The 22,236-nt window shown below is 45.6% G+C and overlaps 1 protein-coding gene across 1 annotated transcript in view; it reads left to right on the top strand.

Annotated features, from left to right (window-relative positions):
• The first annotated feature begins 3,246 nt into the window (after positions 1-3,246).
• SLC6A1 (solute carrier family 6 member 1) overlaps positions 3,247-22,236 on the top strand; it is a 72,077-nt gene continuing 53,087 nt past the window's right edge. Inside the window, exon 1 of the mRNA XM_074550124.1 lies at positions 3,247-3,431. The gene's annotated coding sequence lies outside the window, so the exon portion shown is untranslated. The remainder of the gene's footprint in view (positions 3,432-22,236) is intronic.

Genomic DNA, 22,236 nt, shown 5'->3' on the forward strand with positions numbered 1-22,236 from the left:
GTGCTAATCAGGAGCAAAATCTATAACCCTGGAGTAATGATAGGAGTTACTCACTGCTGCTGTAAAAATCAGCTCAAATATCATTAGCTATTACCTTTCCAAGGCACATGGGCAAAGAAAATTCCTGATTATTATGGTGGATTACAGGGCAATCCAATTATTATTCTCAGCATAAATACTCTTTGTAATTAATGGGCAACAGAGTTAAACTCTGCTGACATGTTTTCTCCATTAAAACTTGCAAGCAGGTCATTGAAGATTTTGAGTAATCTTGCAACCTCTGCACAATTAGCTGGGTTTGGAAATGCTAATTAGCCCCTTTTAAGCCCTGATCTTTATGTCTTAATAAACATCAGTGTTTAAGTTCATTTGCTGTGTGATTATCACGAGTTAAACATTGGTTCGCATATCATCCTTAAATTCACACTGAGCAATGTGGACATTGAGGAAATAAGCATCTGGGATGGATTCATGACGCTTTGATGGGGAAAATAAAAGTAAAAAAACCCTTTCAGCCCCATTTGGGATGGAAAGGAGGAGGTCAGACCCTCTGGACTCAACATGTGTTTGACTGTGCAGTTCATGTGCCTGGTTTTGTTATTGATTTGGTGCATTTTAACACAAAATTGTGAGTGTTACCTGACTTTCCAAGCTGTGTGCTCATGCAGTGAGGCACAGGACAAGACAAGATTGAATTCATCACTGGGATGGTTGCTTGAGGAGCCATCATGGAACACTCTCCAGCAGGTGTTCCCTGGGCTCTGTCCCTGCCTGTGACATTCCTGCTCAGTTCCCTGTCTCCTCTCCCCGCTCTTCACCTTCCCTGGGTGCCTGGGTTGGCTGGCTCAGGTGACCCCACCTGGCCCTGTCTGATCTTACTGAGGGAGCACCAATGATCTATAAAAGTATGGATATTGATATAGTACCAATATCTAACTATGATGGACAAAAACTAACAGTTTAGAGTTAGAAAGTATGTATGTTTATTGTGGGATAATGCCCAAATACCACAATTTACAGGTGATTGCAGAGTCCTTTTATCTATACAAGTACTGAATACACAAAATACAGACGGATATTCATAATCCCATCCCAATATAAATATTGATCTAGTACCGATATCCAAAAACTCTCTAACAGTTTAGAGTTAGAAAGTGAATGTTTATTGTGGGATAACTCCCAAATACACACCACAATTTACAGGTGATTGCAGTGTCCTTTTATCTATATAAGTATTGAATGCCCAAAATACAAATGCATATTCATAATTTTGGTACATCCCATTCCCCACTTCCCATTCAATTAGTTCAAAAGCCATTAAGCATGGTTAGTTTGTTCCTTAAAATGGGTCAATGGTGCCTTTCATGTGGAGGGGTCCCAAAATGAGGAAGTAAATGAAGTCTTCCTCGTTCTGACCTTTCTACCTTTTTAATGCAAATCTGACAAATGAACCCTTGGTAGAACTCCCATTCCCTGTCTTCAGTTGGTTTCAGAACAGAGGAGGCCACAATTGTCTGATGTTCCCAAAAACAATTGTCTTATGTTCCTAAAAGCTGTTTATCAGTTTCTATATTCTTCATTATAAACCCAGGTAACCAAACATTGTGCTGACAAGCAATCAATTATTAGTTAACTACTAACTCTTAACTTCATCAAGGCCTACCCATTTATTTTGATTAACTCCAATAAAGCTTATCTCTAACTAAAATCTTAGCTCCTCTAAAATCTCTAAATTCCTTACAGTTTATGTCTCACCCAACTGAGCAGGACCCCAGCAACCAGACCATTCTGGCCACATTTTTGAGGAGGCTCGGGAGCACATCTGTGCCTCCACAGGTTCAAAACACACTTCCAGGCATTCCTGTTTGAAATAAATCCTACCCTGGTGACCCAGACCTGGGCAGAGAGCTCTGAACCTCCAGCAGCTTCCCAGCCTGGCCATTCTCAACTTCTCTGGTCAACTTTGGTTCACGGGGCTGGGGGAACCAGCTGAGGGCACCACACCCCTGCACTAGGGCTGCCCGGCACCATCTGGGGGAGGATGGGGGAAAATGGGGTGAGCTGGTCACGGGTGTCACCAGGCCCTGTGACACGGGCTCAGCCTGACACCAGCCCCGCGGCCTTGAAAGGATCCAGCAGCCCTGAGGGGACCCTGAAGGATCCAGCAGCCCTGAGGGACATCTGCTGGCCCCAAGGGCATCCATCAGCCCTGAGGGGACCTGTCGGTACCGAGGGGGATCCATCAGCCCTGAGGGGACCCGCTGGCCCAGAAAGGATCCAGCAGCCCTGAGGGGCATCTGCTGACCCCAAGGACATCCATAGGCCCCAAGGGCATCCATCAGCCCTGAGGGACATCTGCCACTCCCGAGGGGGATCCATCAGCCCCAAGGGGACTCGCTGGCCCAGAAATGATCCAGCAGCCATGAGGGGCATCTGCTGACCCCAAGAGCATCCACTAGCCCTGAGGGGACCTGTCGGAGGGGGATCCATCAGCCCCGAGGGGACCCACTGGCCCAGAAATGATCCAGCAGCCGTGAGGGGCATCTGCTGACCCCAAGGGCATCCATCAGCCCTGAGGGGACCCGCTGGCCCAGAAAGGATCCAGCAGCCCTGAGGGGCATCTGATGCCCCCTAGGACATCCATAGGCCCCAAGGGCATCCATAGTCTCTGAGGGGCATCTGCCACTCCCGGGGGGACCCGCCAGCCCGGAGGGCACCTGCTGGTGCTGAGGGGGAATCCATCAGCCCCAAGGGACCCATTGGTGCTGAGGGGGGTCTGGCAGCTCAGAGGAGACCCGCCAATCCCAAAAGGATCCAGCAGCCCTGAGGGGCATCTGGTGGCCCCAAGGGCATCCATAGGCCCTGAGGGGCATCTGCCACTCCCGGGGGGGACCTGCTGGTGCTGAGGGGCATCCATCAGCCCTGAGGGGACCCACCAGCCTAGAAAGGATTCAGCAGCCCTGAGGGCATCTCCTGGCCCCGAGGGCATCCATCAGCCCCGAGGAGCATTTGCCACTCCCGGGGGGGAAACCATCAGCCCTGAGGGGTATCTGCTGGCCCCGAGGGGACCCCACAGCCCCGAGGGTGATCCATCAGCCCTGAGGGGACCTGTCGGTCCCGAGCGGGGTCTGCCAGCCCCGAGAGGCATCTGCTGGCCCAAAGGGAATCCATCAGCCCCGAGGAGGGTCTGTCAGCCCCGGGGGGACCCGCGGGTGCCGAGGGGCGGTCCGGGGGCGGGCAGGGGCGGTGCGGGCCCGGCCCCCAGCCCGAGCGGGGAGGGCGCGGCGGAGCGGCGGGCGCCGAGCTTTAAATGAACATTAATATCGCTCGGGGAGGGCAGCGCCGGTGGCTCGGGACGGGCGGCGGCGGCGGCAGCGGCACCTCCAGCTCCTCTTCCTCCTCCTGCTCCTGCTCCTCCTCCTCCTCGGCAGGTAGGCTGTGCGCTGTCACCGCGGGCTCCTGCACGACCCCGAGCCCGAGCCCCGCGGGGGAAACGCGCCCGGGATGCTGCGGGATGCGGGGATGCTGCGGGATGCAGGGATGCTAAGGGATAAAGGGATGCTGCGGGATGCAGCGATGCTAAGGGATGAAGGGATGCTGTGGGATGCTGCCGGGGCTCAGAGGGGGACGAGGCAGCCCCCGGGGGATGGAGGCTGAGCCGGCAGCTCCTCGCAGGGCGGCGGAGCCCCGCGGGGAGCGGCGATGGCCGGGAGCTGCCGCCTGTTGCGGGCTGTGGGAGCTCGGGGAGGCTCCGAGCCGGCTCTCCGGGGCTCCCCGAGCCGTGCCGGGCTCCGCGGAGCCTCCGCCGCTCCCTGCGCGCTCCGTGCGGGCTCCGCGGGCGCTCCCGGCACCGCGGGGCTCTCGGAGCCGTGGAGAGCTGGAGCGGCCTCGCCCCGATAATAAAAGTTCTTTGCAGAAGGCGGAGTGGTTGATTTTCTTTCGTTTGCTCCCCGAACGCGTCGCGGTGCTCCGCTCGCCCGTGGCTGCGGGAACACCAAGTGTCAGCCCAGCGCTCCGCTTCTGGCTTGTTGGGAATGGGTTTAAAGCTTTAGTTTGAATTTCAGGGCATCGGAGAGCTTCGCTCGGTTGCTTTAGAACTCGTTTAGAACTGTATTTTCAACGGAGACGAGTGAACTTTAAAGAAAATCAGGTCAGCCATAGATTCCGGGCATCAAACCCTTTCAGGTCCCAGAAATAGCCACAGAAGTAGCGTGACCAATTCTTTTTTCATGCACAAAGCTTTTTCCTTTTTATTTTGGTTGGAATTTCTGACGGATACCGGAGCTCATCAACTGGATCTTTTCAGCTTACTTTAATGAAATAAGCACGCTTTCCAAGCTTGCATTTTGATGCAATTATATTAGTCTCCCTTGACTATACGAGGTTTGAGTTTCTGATAGAGCTTGTAGTTCTTAAAATAACAATAATCTGTTTAGCCGAAGGTTTTTCTTTGTGCATTTTTGGGGTTTAGATTTATGGGAAGGTGAGGAAGAAGATGACTGAGAGGGAACATGGGTATGAGCTGTTATGGGGTAAAGAATACGCTTGGATATAAATGGAAAAGGTTCAGGGAGGACGTTTTATTTCAAATATTCTGCACTTGAAACAAGGCTGTCCGTAAGTTTTCGCATCTCTGATAAAGTCTCGAAACCAGGATTGACAAATATTTATCTTGCAGTAAGTGGGTCAGATGATAACATCTTCCACTGGATCTCTTACTTCTGTATTGGACAGCTTTGGTTGCTAAGTAGCTCTGAATTGCTAATCCCAAAGTCAATGATGTCATAATGACATCATCACATCCTTTCACCTGATTGATTCTCAGAAGAGAACAGTAATGAGATTTGATATACATGTCCCATCTCTTTAATATTCTTCCTCTGCTTCAGGGGATTTCCTGACCTGCCTGGCAAATTCCAATGAATCACACTGAGCTCTAGTAAAAAGACGTTTCTTTTGGAGACGAGGTGGAACATTAAAGGGACAGTGGCTGCTCCTGGTCCTTTCAAAAGCTGAGGAACTTGGCAGCTTGTGTTTCAAATGTGGAGTTCTGGAAGTGGAGGGCAGTGATTTAAAACTCTGGACTTAGTACATTTGTGTGCAGGTGTGAAAGTGGCTCGGGTTTCAAAGAGGATCAAGTCACGTAATGTGTGTGAGTCGGAGCGCTGGAGGTGCTGCAGGGGGCACAGAGAAAACAGGAGCTGCTTCAGCTGCCAAAATAAATTGCAATTCTAATGGTAAATGCATGAAATCTGTCAGGAATTGCCATGTTAAGAATGGTACTGAACGGTTCTGAAGACAGCTCAGAATTTATTTCTCTTTCTAATTAGGCAGCATAATTGGTAAGTTTGAAGGATTTTAACAGCAACACTGCCATCGCAGGGAACTCCTTGTAAGTGAGTTTTAAATCTTTAGAGTGTGTGGAACGTGTGCAGAATTGATGGGTTTGGTTTCTTCTGAGGTTAAAGGCACAAATGGTGTCATTTGCTGATGATCAGCAGGGACTGCTGGTTGTCACAGCTGGTTTGCATTGTGTGTGTCCACACGAGCATGGTCTGCATGAATTTCAGGTGTTTTCCTCCTCCATAGCTTTGTGATCATGAATTTCTCCACAGACAGCGAGTTTGACAGATTCCAGACAGGGCAGAGTTATATTTCAGGTGTGCAAACCTTCCTTGGAGAAAGGGAGAAAGGAAAACAATTTCCATTTGTTTTGTGGTTCTGTTGGTAAAGTGAAAATCTGAGCCTCTCTCAGAACATTCAGAGCCCAGCCTCACTTGATTGATGAATACCGTGGGCTGCTAAAACATATTTCAGAAGTAAACAATGATTTGTTGGCGTGGATGAGTTAGTGTTAATGTATTTACTGAAGGCACTGATTGCTGATTTTATTGCTGCTCCAGAGCTGCAGTGTTGGTGGCACTGTTAAGTCTAACAGAGTAGTAATTGCACATGAGGAGGGGGAACGAGTGGGAGGGCGGTGGGGGAAGATGTTTTTGGCTGTGTGTTGGAATCTATTCACCCTGTAAGTGCAATCCAAGCTCCAGATGCAAAAGGGAAATTTCTAAATAATCTGCAAGAGTTCTGCACTCCTCGTACTACACGCAGTGACAAATTTCCACAAGCTTTAGATTCTCTCTGGGATGACTCAACTACGAACAAGTGATTTGGAAAAACAATATTATCTCTGAAGAGAATCCTTGGTGACAATTTCTTTTCAAGTTATCTTAGGATTTTCTACTTACCATGATCTCTTCTAACTCATGCCTGCCTTGAACGTTGGAGACGAGAAATGAGTTTGGACTTGGGGATAAATCTGTGCCTTGCAAGTGCACGTTGGAGGGTCAGCTGTGACATTTGCATGGTTGTGCTTTGGATGTGCTGCCACATTTGGTTACGTAAAGCAGAGCCTGCCCTGAGCTGGCAGGGCAGGGGTGATGCTGCAGCGTCCCGGAGCTCTCTGAGCCGGGGACAGAGGGGGACAGAGCTCTCGCACACGGGCTCAGCTCCTGCAGAGCTCAGACCAGGCAGCTGAGTCTCTGCTCGTGCCAATAGCAATGAGAAATTCAGCCTTTAGGTTTTTAAACCACGATCAATGTGCTTCAGAACCCGGCTGAGATGCTTTGTCCCCCTGGTTCCAGCCCTGTGGCTGTCAGGGTGAGGAGAGGCAGCGTTTTCAGCCCCAACTTCTGCTCCCGTCCTCAGCTCTGTATGAGGATGGAACCAGGCACCAGCTGGATTATTGGATTTACCTTTCTGCTTTTCAAATGTAGATCTTTAAGGGGAAAATAATATCAATAACAGCTTCACCTGTGTGGGCCTTTTATAAGGGCAAGGCTGGCAGCTGGATATTTGAGATGTGCAGTGTGATAAGTGAATTCATCTGCAGCTGGATGTTGATGGAGAAAAGTGACAGAACATGGACAGGATTGGTCCCTTATGAACTAGGAAGTAAAATAATTATTAATCCCAGTGATCTGCAGCAATCCCAATTATCTGCACCAATCCCATTCCAATGATCTGCAGCAATCCCAATAATCTGCACCAATCCCAATGACATAAAACACCCCCTGAAATGAACAAAATCACCCCAGATATTGTATCTAACATTACCCAGTAGCTATGAAAATTCTATTTAAGATTTAAATTACGGAAACTGAGGTATCGATTTTTCCAAAATTTCTTTTCTATTCGAAGTGGGTTCTGAAAGGATTTGTTGTCCAAAAATAGAAGTTATTTTAAAATTATTCCTGCAGTGAATTGTTGAGATGGAAAATTTTTATTTTTTTCCAGTTTTGATCTTTATCTATAAGTTATATTTCAGAAGGAAAGTGATGTTGAGAGCAAACTCAGTGCTGATTTCAGTCTGAAGTGCTGAGAGTAACCTTTGTGTAAACTGAATCTTTTCTGTGCAAAATGACAATTATTTGAATGTTTCACTAGAATGATGCTGCAATGAAAAACATTCAGTGAGAAATCAGTACTTTTTATACCAGTTGTAATCAGGAGTTTATCAAGTGATGCCTACACAGCTGAGGTTCATTCTGTAGCGTTACAAAATTGTGTAACAAGACTGAAATCTAGGATGGAAGAAAAAGCCATGTTAGTGGTGCATAAATACGTGAAAAAAGTTTCTTTTGAAAAATAGATGCTTTCATTTACCAATCAATGCATTCCTTTTAATTCAAACTACAAATTCCTAAGGAAATTATCCCTGTCTGAGCCTGAACTCTGCTTGTGCAAAGAATTCTGTTTCTTTCCCTTCTATCTTTCTGAAATAAAGCAGACAAAACCCAAACTGCAAACTCTTTCCCCGGAGAGGTTTGTTCATCACTCCACAGCAGTGGGTGAAAAGCTTATGGAAACACTTCTAATGTGAAATATGACTTCTATGATGCTCTGGAAGGCAAAGGGTGCCACCAATAATCCAATTAGTGCTGAGTTTCTGAGGTGCCCAGGATGAGGTGAGAGATGAGGAATCTGACTCCATGTTCTCAGAAGGCTGATTTATTGATTATTATATTATATTATATTATATTATATTATATTATATTATATTATATTATATTATATTATATTATATTATATTATATTATATTATATTATATTATATTATATTATATTATATTATTTATAATACATTACATTATATTATGCCATGCTAAAACTATACTAAAGAAAGAGAAGGATACAGACAGAAGGTTTAACAAGAATGATAATAAAACTCGTGACTGACTCAGAGAGTCCAACACAGCTGATGGTGATTGGTCATTAAGCAAAAGCAATTCAAATGAAACCAATCAAACATTCACCTGTTGGTAAACAATCTCCAGACCACATTCCAAAGCAACAAAACAGGAGAAGCAAATGAGATAATTCTTGTTTTCATTCTTCTCTGAGCCTTCTCAGCTTCTCAGGAGAAGAAACCCCGGTGAAGGGATTTTTCAGAAAATATGACAATGACAAATGAGTTACTCTGAGTTTTCTGATAAAGCCCAGGGAGCCACTTTACTGTTGGCTGCTTTGGTCTGGGATTTTTTCCTGTCTGGAAAGCAGTGGAGACTCATCTGGAGACTCATTTTCTTCCAGAGTGAGTGGAGACTCATCTAACAGCTGCCCAAAGAGAAAATCCTCATTTCTGCCAAGGTGATATTGCTGTGTAACACCTCCCTTGATTCCAGCCCCTCTGCCTGCCCCAGGCCAGTGTGCCCAGAGGGAAGGAGGCAGCTGGATAAAAACAAAAATCCCAGGAATGAAACACGGCCTCCAGTGGTGGCCACAACAAGGGGGGCACTGTTTGGTGCTCTTCTCCTCCTGGGCTGTTTGGAAAGGCCAAGGAAAGCCTGAGGAGATGCTCAGGCACTCACAGCAGCACAAATCCCCACCATGGCACTGCTGCTGCCCAGCCTCGGCGCTGGAAATTTTGCATTCTGCGTCTTTGTTGCCTTCTGTAAATGTTACAAATAGCAGGAAGGGATGGATAAAACGACACAGATGCTTTAATTATGATTTGATTACAGAGCAAGCAGAGGAGTCTATTCTGAGGAATATGCAATTAGAGAAAATTCTGAGGACTATCTAACCTTCCGAAATTAAAATTAACTGGGATTATTTGAAAGGGGTTTGAACATCTCTGAAAAAAGAGATCATTCCTCAAGGATCCTGCTGCTCTTGTCTGCTGGATCCTCTCTGAATTGGCAGATGGGCTTCAGGGTAACACAATGTCATCTTCCTCAGCTGCATGTGCTGCTTCCTTCACCTCCCAATCCTATTTTATTCCCATTTTAGCATCCCTTGCTGGCCACTTAAAGGAGGATGACACAGAGCCTGGAAGGAAACAGGCACCCCTGGGTTGGAGCACACAAAAAGGGAGAGAAGTTTGAGCATTCCTGGGTCACCAACAGAGTTTCTCCATCACTCGAGCAGGAAAAATGGAGCTGTACATGCTTATGATACACGTTCCAAAGGGAAAGTGTGGATGGAAAATTCCATGCCTTTTCCTCTGGCAAATTATTGAATGGAAGGAAGCTATATGATTAAATATGTTAAGCCTCTCTGTGGGCTTAAATGGTACAAATGGGCTGGATTAAATTCCATTGATTCCGCTGGCTGTCGAACACGAGCAGAATTCCAAATCTGTGCCGGGGCTGAGGAGCAGGAGTGTGAAACCGCTGAAATCTCATCCCTGCATGGGGATCAGGGCTTCCTCTGCTGCCCTGAGCTGGGTCAGCCAGCTGCACAGGGCTGGGAGCAGTGGGTGAGCCTGGGCTGGGGGCACCAGCAGGGCACCGGGCCCTGGGGTTGTGCCCTTCACCCAGACGCTGTCGGGATCTTTGGCTTGTCAGAGTGACCCCAAGAAAAGTTAGAAAGTCTCTTTTCCTAGCCCGAGCTCTTGAAGAATGAGTTGCAGCTCTTCATTTCTCGGTCTCAAGGTTGTTTATTGTTTCTTATCTATAAAATTCTTTCTCCTGCCCTGCTGAGGTCCATCCAGCAGGACACTCTGCCTGCCCCAGGGCAGGGTTATGTCTTTATACTAAAAACTACGTGTACAATGTTTACAATAACTTCCCAATACCTGTCACCTATGTTAGACAGTGAGCTTCTACTCTAAACCAATCTGTGAGTGCCACCATCACAGCAGAAGATGGAGGCCAGGGAGAAGAAGGAGAAAAGCTGGACATGCCCAGATTCCTCCACCTTGCCTCCTGAACCTCCATTCCAGAAACCCCAAAATCTGCTTTTCCACCCCATGATAACTTCACTATTATTCTACCTAAACTTGCTGATCTTCATATAAGGTTGGTATTTGCTCCATGGGTCATTATCAAACCCACAGGTGTTTTGGGCTCTGTGCCAGGGTCTCTGAGCCCCCTGGCAGGGTCCTGGTGTCCTGGACAGCCAGAGGGATGCTCTGGGTTCCCACATGACACAACCCCTGGCAACAGCTCAGAGCTCTCATGTTGCTCTTTCTTCCCCTCAGTGCTTGACACATTCTCAAGCCATTGGTAAAAGGGGTTTTTTGGGGCTCCTTTCCTGCAGAACATTTCAGTGTTTGTTGTTTGTGTTTGAAATCGTGTGTGAGCACAATGTCAGCTCTCCAGCCCGGGGCAGCAGGGCCTGCCTGGGCCCTCCTGCACTCTGCTGGGCTGGAATGCTTGTTGTGGGGCTGGGCAGGAAAGGAGAGTGGCTCCCACCTCAGCCAGCCCTGTTCCTGCACTGTTTGAACCCATGAGACACCAGGAAATGGGGCTTTGGTGCTGCCTGGATGCTCTGGGGAGGGATGGGGTGCTGAGAGGGGCCCAGCTGCTTCCCTCCATCCCCAGTGGGCATGGCTGACCTTGGCTTTGACCCTGCTCACCTCCAGAGGACCCCAGAGCTGCCCTGACAGGGAATGTGGCTGTCAGAGATGCTGCTCAGGACACTCAGAGAATCCCTGCTCCTCCCAACAGGTGCTGAGCACATTTAAGCTCAGCTTAATTCAGCAGCCTGTCAGGGTCCTTTGTCACTTGTAAGGACATTTTCTGGCATAGTGCCTCATTTATTTATTTATTTCAACATCTCTTTTTAGGAGCCTTCAAATCCTCCAACTTCAAAGCATTTGTGTGTGTTCCTACTGACCCATGTGTATTTCCCAGGGATAAACCCCAGGCTGGCAACTTAGGGATGATTTTTCAAGGGTCTCTTTAATAAATGAGGTTATTTATTTTCTGCCTGAAATTCCCTGGTTGGTGACTAAGAGGAACTTTGTATTAAGCAGTGCAGAGCATAATGAGGCTGCTGTAATGCTTTGATGTGGAAATGCTTAAATGCCAAAAAAAAAAAAAAAAGAGAAATGAAATGAAATGGTGTTATTGATGGAGCTTGCTTAAGGTATCTAGGGACAGTTTATATCAAGCAAATATAGATTATACTATAAAGATTATAGATTTTGATAATAGCCCTTTAAAACTCTAATAGCAGACATCATAAAAAGGTCAAAATCAAATTATTTTCCTGGACCATGCTGCTGGTGCTTACAAGCTGAGCCCTTTTTCAAAATAAAGACCTGTGTGATATCAATTAGAGAGGCGCTAATGTTACAATAGATGTGCAGGGAGATTTGATTTCTTAACACCTATTACAAAGCTGCTCCTGGTGAAGATCCTGCCCGGGCAGGCTGTTCAGTGTGTGGCAATGAAAGGCTGGGGTGGATTTGCAGCACGTTAGTCTCGCCTAATGAAGGAGGTTACATAAGAGTCCCTTCCCCTCAGCTGCTGGAGCTCTCTTTCCCATGCCACTTCTTGCTTTCCATGCTGCTGATAGATTAGAAAAACCAGACTTTGCTGCATTTTCTTCTTTTCTTCTTGAGGCTGATTAGCACAAAGCAGCTCTGAGCCGTGGCTTGGGCACCAGAGATTGTGAGAGCCTCAAACCGCCCAAATAATGGAGCAGGATGAAGGATGCTGGTTGCCATGGGAACAGTGCATGTGCCACACAAGATAATGGCAGTGCTGTGGTGCGGGGATCTGTGCTGAATATTGATTTGAGCTCCCCTGCATTCCTTGGGAGCGCTGGGCTTTGCTGGGTGTTCCACCTGGCGAGGCAGAGCAGCTCATCCGCTGGGCTGGGGCCAGGCAGAGCTTCCTCCTCTGGGCAGAGCTGGTTTTGCCACGGCATGGGGGAAGGAAGAGCAGGAATTCCTGGAGAGAATGATCAGGGTCACAGCCTTTCCTTGTGGAGCTCCTGGGTGTTGAGCTGGAGTTAATGAAGAGTTGGATTTGGGGTGCTCCAGGGGAATGCACTGAATTAAAGTGACAATAAAACACCCCTGAAGCTGAACTTTCACCTGTGTAATGTTTCTTGTGATGATGGTCACCTGGACACTGCACAGTGTCACTGTTCCCCTCTGTATCCATTCATGGTGGCATTGAAAAGTTCATTTTTGTCCCAGCTTGTCAAGGAGGAGTCTAATTTAGTGGCAGAGCTGTGCAAAATTGGGGGATTAAGAAACATCAACTCACTGGCAGCCAAACATCATCATCATCATCATTATTATTATTATTATTATGGCAGTATTGGCCATTTATTATTATTATTATTATTATTATTATTATTATTATTATTATTATTATTATTATTATTATTATTATTATTATTATTATTATTATAGTATTGGCCATTTCCCCAAGCTGGGGCAAGGTCAAAAATGAAGGGTTTCATTTGAGGGAAGGTAAATCATGGAAGTTTTAATTTGGGGGAAAGTAAAACATGAAAGTTTTCATTTGGGGCAAGGTAAAAAAATGAATGTTTTCATTTGGGGGAAGGTAAATCATGGAAGTTTTAACTTAGGGGAAAGTAAAACATGAAGGTTTCCATTTGGGGCAAGGTAAAACATGAAGGTTTTCATCTGGGGGAAGGGAAAACATGAAAGTTTTTCATTTGGGGCAAGGTAAAACATGAAAGTTTTAACTTGGGGGAAAGTGAAACTTGAAGGTTTTCATTTGGGGCAAACTAAGACATGAAGATTTTCATTTGGGGGAAAGTAAAACATGTAAGTTTTAACTTGGGAGAAAGTAAACCATGAAGGCTTTCATCTGGGTGTAGGTAAAACTTGGAAGTTTTAACTTGGGGGAAGGTAAAACATGAAGTTTTTAACTTGGAGGGATTCTCTGTGAGCAGGATCACACTTGGTCCTGTTTTTTAGGTGAGTTTGGGATTCTTGCATAAAAATGAACAAAGCTGGATTGGTTCTGCTGTAATTTTGCAGCCTGAGATTCTGGCTGCTGGAATGACAAAGAAACTTGAATTATTGCTCCTCTAGCCCAGCGCCTCAGTAACAAAAACCAGCAAAACTTCCCCAGTGCTTTCTCTGCTTGGCAAGAGGCAGCTGGGGCCACTGTTGCTCGGGAGGACTGTGCAGATGAGGTAATGCAAATTAAATTCCTGTCCTTCTCATGTTTTCCCCTCCAGGAAGGGTGATGCCACAAACTCTTGCTTACCTTCAGCAGGATTGCTGGCACTTGGCCACCTGTTAGAGGAAATGTTGTGTAATTACGGACTTTAGCAGATTTTGGGAAATTATCTGAATTTTTTCATATCTGCCTTGTGCTCTTTGGACCTCCTGGTGTTGTCTGGATCAGCCTTAAAAGTACTGGACCTTTAGGAAATGTGAATTTCTGTGGCAGCTCTAATAAGATGCTTATCTTGAGGCAGAAATGGTGAACTTTAAAAATATCTGAGGTGTTATTTGTCAGAAATGTGTCTGGGAGGACAGATTTAGAAATTCTAGGCTGTTGTGCCCTGTGGGCACGATTTGCAGGTTTGTGTGACTTTGTTCTTCAGCACAGGTCATGTCCAATGTGGTGCTCAGAGAGCCATTCAGTTTATCCTCTCCTGCTGGTTTTGCCTTTAAATCCTGATACCACATCCCAGCAGAGCTCCCAGTTTTATTGCCAAAAATTCCAAAACCTGATTGTAGAGGATCAGCTCCTCTGGATTTCTGGGGTTTTTGTACAGCCAGGACAAACTGAGATATTATTTAACACATCTTTTGATAAGCAAGACACCTGCTCTGTAATGTACCAAAAGTTATATATTAGAGCACCTAAACACACTAGAGAAATTTGGTATGTTTAAATAAAGCCATTAGGGGTTTTTTTGTTAGTTGGGATTTTTGGGGTTTTTTTTTGGTAATGTTTTAATGTTTTCTGAATTTATGTAATGATTTTGAAGGTGAGAATCTTAGTCTTTTTTAGAAACAAAATCTAGATTGTATTTAGGACGTGAACTAATTAATGAACTTGGACATTAGGCATGGCTTTAGATATCATAGATATTTAAGATATTAGATATTAGATATTTAGATATTTAAGATTTCTGCCTGAGTGAAACCTCCCATGCCCTGTGACCCATCGCTCCAGGTGCAGCTGCTGTGCACAGCAGGATTGGGATTTCTGGCCACCTTTGCCTGTAAATGCACAAATCTACACCCCAGCACCCTTTGTGTGTGTGTGAAAATGTGTGTACCCCACGTTCTCCCCCTCTCCTGCCCTCCCCTGGCAGTGGTTAAGATGATTTCTGGGGTTATGGAGCTCTCCAGCTCATCTGCAAGTGAACAGACTGAATGTCAGCTGGAGCTTTTGCTCTGGCCCGTGCTGTGCACCCAGCTGGGAGTGGTTTGTCACCATAACGAGGTGACAATGTCGTTCTGAGCCAACCTGCAGCAGTGGCACAGCCATGGAGTGTCACTCGTTTGTTTTTGGGCTAGTCCTGGGCAAGCAGCACCTTAAAGAAAGCTCAGCTTCAACTATGGGGGCAAGCAGAAATGTCTACAACCACACGCAGCAGCCTGGCACTGTGCCTGTGGGGTTTTGTGGGGTTTTATGAGGTTTTAAGGGGTTTTATGAGGTCTTGTGTTGTTGATGTCTGTCAGCCTCTGCTCTGCACCCAGGAATTTCCCATACCAAAATGGTGCAACATTTGATAAAACCAGTGTTTATACTATGATGTCTCCTCACCTGCCATTTTTCTGAAAAAGTAGACTTTGAGGGGATAAATCCCAAAGCCACGTGAAAGGCCGGGAATCTGGTGCTGCTGTTCCATGGAAAACCACCCCAATGCTCCCCTGACCCCACCTGAGCCCCCAGTGACCTCTCTTGGCTGAACTCCTCTGCCCTGGGAGGCACTGCTGATTGCTGCTGTCAGGAAAATTAACCCACAAACACCAGTGGTTTATGTCCAAAAAGAAACAGAGGAGTCCTTTGACTTTATCCCAATAAAGGGAGAGGCCATGGGGCATCCCCTGGGGTCTCTCCAAATTTTGGAGGACGCAGCCTCCTTTTTATCCCAATTTCCTGGCTGCATTTCCCTTCCCTCTTTCCCCACTTCTGAGGTACTTGAGAGGCACAGACTTCCCAAAACACCTGATAGAGATTCCCCTCTAATGTATAACCCTCCCTTTTAATTGTTAATTCTTACAGAATTTAGGTGGTTTTCTTCCACATTGTTTCTTTCACCTTTTAATGTCTAATTCCATTTATCAGCAATCTAAAGTTTATTTGTAAAAGCAAATATCTTTTTCCATTCATCAATCAGTGGAATCCTCCCCATTGTTTCTTTTATCTCCCAGTGTTGTTTAGCTACCAGCAGACCCACAGCTGGTTTGGAAAGACAAATCTGTTATTACTCTCACTGGGGTGTGGTGCACAGCATTCTGTAATTCCCCCCCTGTTCACTGAACTAAAATTGGGATTATAAAGTAAATTACTCCTTTGTGGTTGGCCAAGTTTTAGGAGAGCAGATGTGAGAAAAAATGTGGCTTCTGCCTCTTCCCCAAACCCACAAAGGCTCTGTTTGCTGGCTGGAGCACAAAATTGTCCCAATGACCAGCTGTGGTGTTGAGAGGGGAATAAGAAGGAATATTTCTGGGGAAAACAGCAGGGAAGGGAGGCAAGTGTGTACCTTGGAAAGCGTAGGGGTATAGAATATAAGAAAATAAAGATAGTGTAGAAAGTAATCTCACCCCTAAGGAACTACAGCTGGACCAATTATCAAAGATCAGGAACAGGCCTGACTTTAACAGGCCACAGCTGTAAGCAATGAGAAGAAGATGCTATAACAGAGTGGGGTGGCTGGGTGAGAGGGGAACTGGGGTCAGTGGCTGCTTTGTGAGGGAGAAAGAGTCAGTGATCTGAGGAACTGCCCACGAGAAACACCAAGGACGTGTGAAACTTTTGTGATAAGGAGACAACAGCAAAGGGCTTGAATAAACCAACAGGAGTTTGCCCTGCTTGTGAATCTGGCCCTGGCATCCTGGTCCCTCCCCTGAGGAGCACAGGGAGGGTTTTGCTGGATGCCAAACTCCACCAAAGGGGGCTGGCTGTGGTTGATCACTCAGAATTCCCTTTGAAGTGCTCCCAGCAGCCTTCCAGAGGAGGCAGCTTTGCATGGAGACATGGTAAGATTCCATCTTCATGGCTGGCTGTGTTTCCCAAACCCAGGCAGGGCTGTGGGGAAGATCCTCCCCACATTTGCATCCAGCCACTCTGAGGATATCAATTTCCCCTGAGCACGAGGATGGCTCAGCTTTTGCACAACAAGAGTTTCCAAGGAGGCACTGGAGTGACAAAAGCTGTTGCCAGGGGTCTCCAAGGCACTTGACAGGTTTATAGAGTGATGATCAACTGCTGGGGTAGTCCCAGTGGAAATTGGGCTTGATGGAAATAATAAAGAAGTGGAGGTGCTCAAGGACATCCACAGAAAGCAATTTGGAGAGGCCGTGGAACATTTGGATTTGTCTCAGTGTGATTCCTCCCACAGAAGGGAGCTGAGCTGTGACTGCTGGGATTTATTACAGCTTTATACCTTTTCATATGGAAAATTGAGCTGCAGCACGAGAGCCTGCTCCTGTCTTTATGCAGATTACATAAAAATAAATGGCTAACTGATGGTGGTAATATCTCGGGGAAGGTTCAAATGAAAATGCTCCAAGAATGTCTTTTATTTTACAGGAGCCTGTACATCTTAACAAAGTGGTTTAGTAATAGACAAATATGCACCTGGAAAATGCTTAAACGGGCCTTTAAATATGTCCCAAAATTTTCTGGGTAATTTTTTAAAGTCTATTTTAAATAAAACCACGCACACTATTATGTTCAGCTCACATCTGTGCCAGCACTGACAGTGGTAGAAAGGCAACCCCATTTAGTTCCTTTTGTTCTTTATGTAAGAACTTGCTGCCTTGTCTTCTGAGCAACACAAAAGCTGTTTTATTTCAAGGAACACACACTTGCTGAGCAAACCCCTCAAGAGATTGTTTTGCCTGTCATGACACCACTACATTTTCATTTGGCCACTATTTTTGAAGTTGTAGAAAAACCTCAACAGAATTGCATTGCAAGAACAGAGCTGCTTGTGTTGGGATTTGCTTCAAGAGCTTAAAAAAAGGATTGCTGAGAGGTGCCTGAGGCATGGCAGGTAAATATGTGAGTACCTGGTGGCTAAAATCCAGGTGTGCTGTGGCCACAGATGAATTATTTTCATTTATGGATGTGCTGATGTTAGAGGTGAGATGGAGGGACAGGGCAATAATCTGCTTTTTTACTGAAATTCTTTGTATTCTGACTCCTTCCAAAGCTTGTGTAGCTTAATTTTAATCCCCACAACCGACTGTGAGGATTAATTGAGTTCATGTCAAAATTAGCTGCTTCCTCCATCTGAAAACCACGCTGGTGTGGATAAACAGGTAGTAAAGCAAGCAGAATAAAAGTGGGCAGATTTCTGGATAGGTTTCTCCCTGGGGGTGACCAAGATGTACAGACTGAGGGGAAAATTGCTGTAAGTGCCCAGAGATGTGTCAGTGGCACTTCCCTTGGGGACAGGAACACACAGAAATCATTAACTCTGCCCAGGAATGGCCCCAAAGAGGGAACTCAGGATTATCCTCTGTGGGAAGCAGATGGGAACCATCAAGGCCACCCTCCCTGCCTGCCCTGGCTGCTCACAGGAGGCTCTTGGCAGCAGCAGTGCAGAAATATTTGCTGCTTGCTCCTGAAGTTCCCTCTTGTATCCTTTGGGATGAAGAGTGGCCAAGGAACCAAAGCCTGGGCATTTTTGGCCCTCGTGCACCATTTTATTCCACTTGATTTGCTAATTTTTGGTAACAGAAGGCTCTGCTGCACTTAATCCATCCCTTCCCAGCATGTGAAGGGTTTGGGAGATGGGTCCAAGAGAAGAGTTGGCAGCTCAAGAGTTGGAACAGCAGCACAGATCAACCTCAGTTTGTGACACCTCAGTCTGCTCAATGCTTGCTTCTGGATTAGGAGCATAAACAAGCAAAAAAACCCAAAAAAACTGTGCAGAATGCTTTGGCCATCTGAAAAACCCCAAACAAACCAGCCAAGGAGCAAAAACCCCTAAGAATTGTTGTTTAAGAAGCAGCTCTGGGACAGGAGAGATTACCGTGCTCGTGTGGCCGCCTGCCTTGTGTGTGGAAGCAAAAGAAATGTCTGTCTGCATCTGCTTCTGTTTTCAGGGGTGGATTCATGCTCTCCTGCAGAGAAGGCTGCTGGAAGGGCATTTCTATGGGTGCCATCCATTCTGCTGGGCTTGTGTTACCCATGATTTTCTGGGGTGGTTGCTGTGGGAAGCCAGCCTGTGGATCTGCCACATCCCCTTGGCTTTCCTGGTTAAGATCACACTGCTTTGTCTGTGTATTATTTTTGTAAAGGCATTTGCTGTGTTTGTGTATGAATTGGTATTATTTTTGTAGAGGCATTTGCTGTGTTTGTGTATGAATTGATGGCCAGGGGTTGTTCTAAGCTCTGTTCTGAGCTGGGGTGTTTGTGGCACACAAAGCCTGCAAGATGGAGGCTTTGCACACCGCTGGAAATAAGAGGAAGCTCTTGGAGTGGAATTTTGGCAGCTGGAAGAGAGAGAAACGGGGTCTTTGCAGAAAGCCACAGCTCCACTGGCCTGGGTACCCTTCCAGCAGTGGACAATGCAGTTCTGTGCTTTTAGATGGTGATGGGGAGCATAAAATGTGGACTGGGTGGCAGCTGGGCTGCTGCGACTTTTTGTGTGGGAGGGTCCTTATTTTTCCCCAGGAAGGCTGAATTGGTCATTGTTCTCTCTGGAGGATGGGAATCACAAAAGAATGCTGCTTCCATTTATTCTCCTTGCAGTTTTAATTCAGTCCCAGCCACTTAATGTCACCACTGCTTCCACAAAATGCTTCCAATTCTGGGGCATTTAAATTAAATGCTATGAAATTAAATTATTGTTAAATAATTTGTAATAAATAAATTATAATAAACATTATATATATATATATAAAAATAACATTATATTATATTATATTATATTATATTATATTATGTCATATTATGTTATTATATTATATTATATTTATTATATTATATTATAATATATTATAATATATTAATATATCAATATATTATTTATTAATTTAATTAAATTTATTAGATTTATTAAATTAAATTAAATTTATTTAATTAATTTAATGAAATAAATTACACATCTGAAATTAAAATAGCCTCCACCCAATTTAAACCAAGGCTCTGTATTTTGTTTGTGTAATGGTGGCATCTTCCTTAAAAGCAGAGTGAAATCCCATCACTGGAATCACTCTGAAATACCCAGAATGAATTGTGTGTGAGGGTGCCTGAGGTGCCGTGCAGATAAAAGCCTCCAGCAGCAGCAGCAGCAGCAGGGTTTGTTTGTAGGAGCAGGAGCTCTGTGTGCCGTGTAGCAGTCAGGATTCACAGCTTTCCCGCAGCTCTGATACTCCAGCAATAAAGAGTTCCTTTGTTTACAGGAGAGGAGGGGGGGAAGGCACCCTCCAGGCTGTTGTTGCTGGCTCCTGACATGTGATAGAACACGAGCGTGCCTTGGCTTGTGGCAGCTCAGATTGGCACCTTCCCAGGGAGGGGAGATCTTCAGGGGGAGCTGGGAGCTGACACCTTGTCATCCATCTCCTGTGATGAGCCCTGCAGAGAGCTGCTGAAAGCACTGGGGGATGTGCAGCATGACACAAACGGGATGCTGGGAGAGTCACACACACGGGTTGTGCTCAGGAGCTGGGTTACCCAAGGTGCAGTGCTGTCGTGTGGGGGGCACTCCCAGAAATGGGAATTTCTTGGCTAATAAAAGGCTTGCAGCTCTGGTCCCATGGGTCTTATAAATGGTGCTGCCATTTGTGGACGTGTTTGGCAGCGGTAACCCCTCTCCTGCCCCCATCTGCATCTTTCCCTCCCTAGTCTGAGCCAGCCATCCCACCAAAACATAATTAAATTTGGTATTTCCGACCCAAACTAGGCATTAATCACTCAGCATGGGGTTTTTTAATTTTTCTGAGGAGTCTAAGGAAGACACACATCTCAATCCAACTGAAATGCACGTGTGTACTTCTGAAACATTCAGCCCCACTCTTTAATATAATCCAATGGTGATCTTTGATCAACACGTTCTGAATTACATATAAATGTTTGCTATGTGATATTCCCATTGCCCTTATAGTGTTTTAAAAAAATAAAGCTCCCACTGTTGTTTTTTTCCTCTCTATTTAAATTTTACCACTTGATACCCACCAGTGCTTCCACAGCTCAAGAGAACCCAACTTTCCTCAGATTCCTCATTGAGGCAGGCAGTGAATTGCTGTGAATTTTGCACGAGTTCTCTTATCTTGAACAAACCTTAAGAAACAGAACACTATAAAAATGTTCAAATACCATTGGCCCTGCTGAGGGGTGACAAGGTTTTGCCCTCTTAAGCAACATGCCAGCTCTGTCCTGAGTGTTGTTATCCCTTCAGGATTATTGAGAGACTTTGATACTTGAGTTGGTAACCAAACATAAAGGCCCTGTGGTTTGAAGATGGAAATGATGGGACTGCAAAATTGGAGATATCTGAGTGCAGCCTCTGCTGGTGGGAGGCACTTCAGCCAATGTTTACACCAGGAAGAAACAGTATTTGGAGCCTATTTGGTCTATAAATAAATAAATTTATATATTTTAAAAGGTAGGAGGATTTATTCTACCTTCCTTGACAGAAAACTTCATCCACAGCGGCTGCCTCCATGGGCCTGGATGCCCCCAGGATCTCTAGGCCACTTTAAAGGTGATGGACATCTCCCAAATTCAGGTTGCACCGCACAGAAAATTTGGGAAGAGCCTCTGGAGGTCACCAGGCTCACACAGGAGCCTGTGGGTTTGGCTGTTTGGCTGCTATCTCACTGGCTCACAGACAAATGGCAATAAATCAATAAATTCTGCACACCCCTCGCTTTCTCTGTCCCCTCCAGGCACACAAATGTTTGTAGCTACAGGGCAATGAAGATTTCTCTCCTCACTGTAATAACTTTATACCGTGGTGTGCTGTTTGTTTGTTTAGGTTAAAATCCTCTCCCTTTGGTGAAATTCCATTTTCCTTCAAAGCAACACGGGCTCCCAGTGGAGGCTGAGGATCTTCACAGCTTTGCAGAGCCAAGGCCCCCGTGTGCACAATCCCTGCAGTCTGGCAGGATATTTGGAGCAGCTCCATTGCTGCTTTAGACTCACTCACAGGGGAGAACTCTGCACTCAGTCTGTGCCGTGCAGATAAGAACTGAGATTTTTCTGTGGAGAAATTCGACTTGTTTTGTTATTTTATTGCACTCAGAGGGTATGGAATTAACTGTAATGTGCATTATTCCTGAGGAGTCCCATTTGCCTGGTTAATACCTGGAGCTCCAGAGGAGCTGGGGTGTGTTGTTCCAACTCAATATTGTGCAATAAAGAAAGATTTCTGTTCTTCTGCAGAGCCAAGGAATTGCTTATTGTCTAATAGGCAGAAACAGATTTTTATTTTGATTTCTTTGGGCAAAATGCAGTTTGGAAAGGAGGTCATTAGTAAAGAATAAAGAAACGCAGATTAATATAAAAGATAGTGTTATTATTTCAATCCAGGTTTTGCAGTGTTGGGCTCTGGCAAAAAAATAAAAGAACTTTGTGCCTTGGTATGAACAGGTGCAGCAATTGCTTTTGAAATGAGTCCAAGCAAGTAACATTAAGTCCTCATTTTACACCTCAGTGAGTGCTGTGCAAAGAGCAGAACTTCCCAGCAGCATAAGCAGATATAATTCCATTGATAGCTTTGGCGCTGGGCCTGCTCACTTAAAGCAGAGGAGTAGTATCTGCTCACGCCTCAGCAAACAAACCCATCCATTATTTAGGTCAGGACTTGTTTTGTGTGAAAAATGCA

Source organism: Zonotrichia albicollis, chromosome 12 (genome assembly GCF_047830755.1).
Source record: "Zonotrichia albicollis isolate bZonAlb1 chromosome 12, bZonAlb1.hap1, whole genome shotgun sequence".
NCBI lineage: Eukaryota > Metazoa > Chordata > Aves > Passeriformes > Passerellidae > Zonotrichia > Zonotrichia albicollis.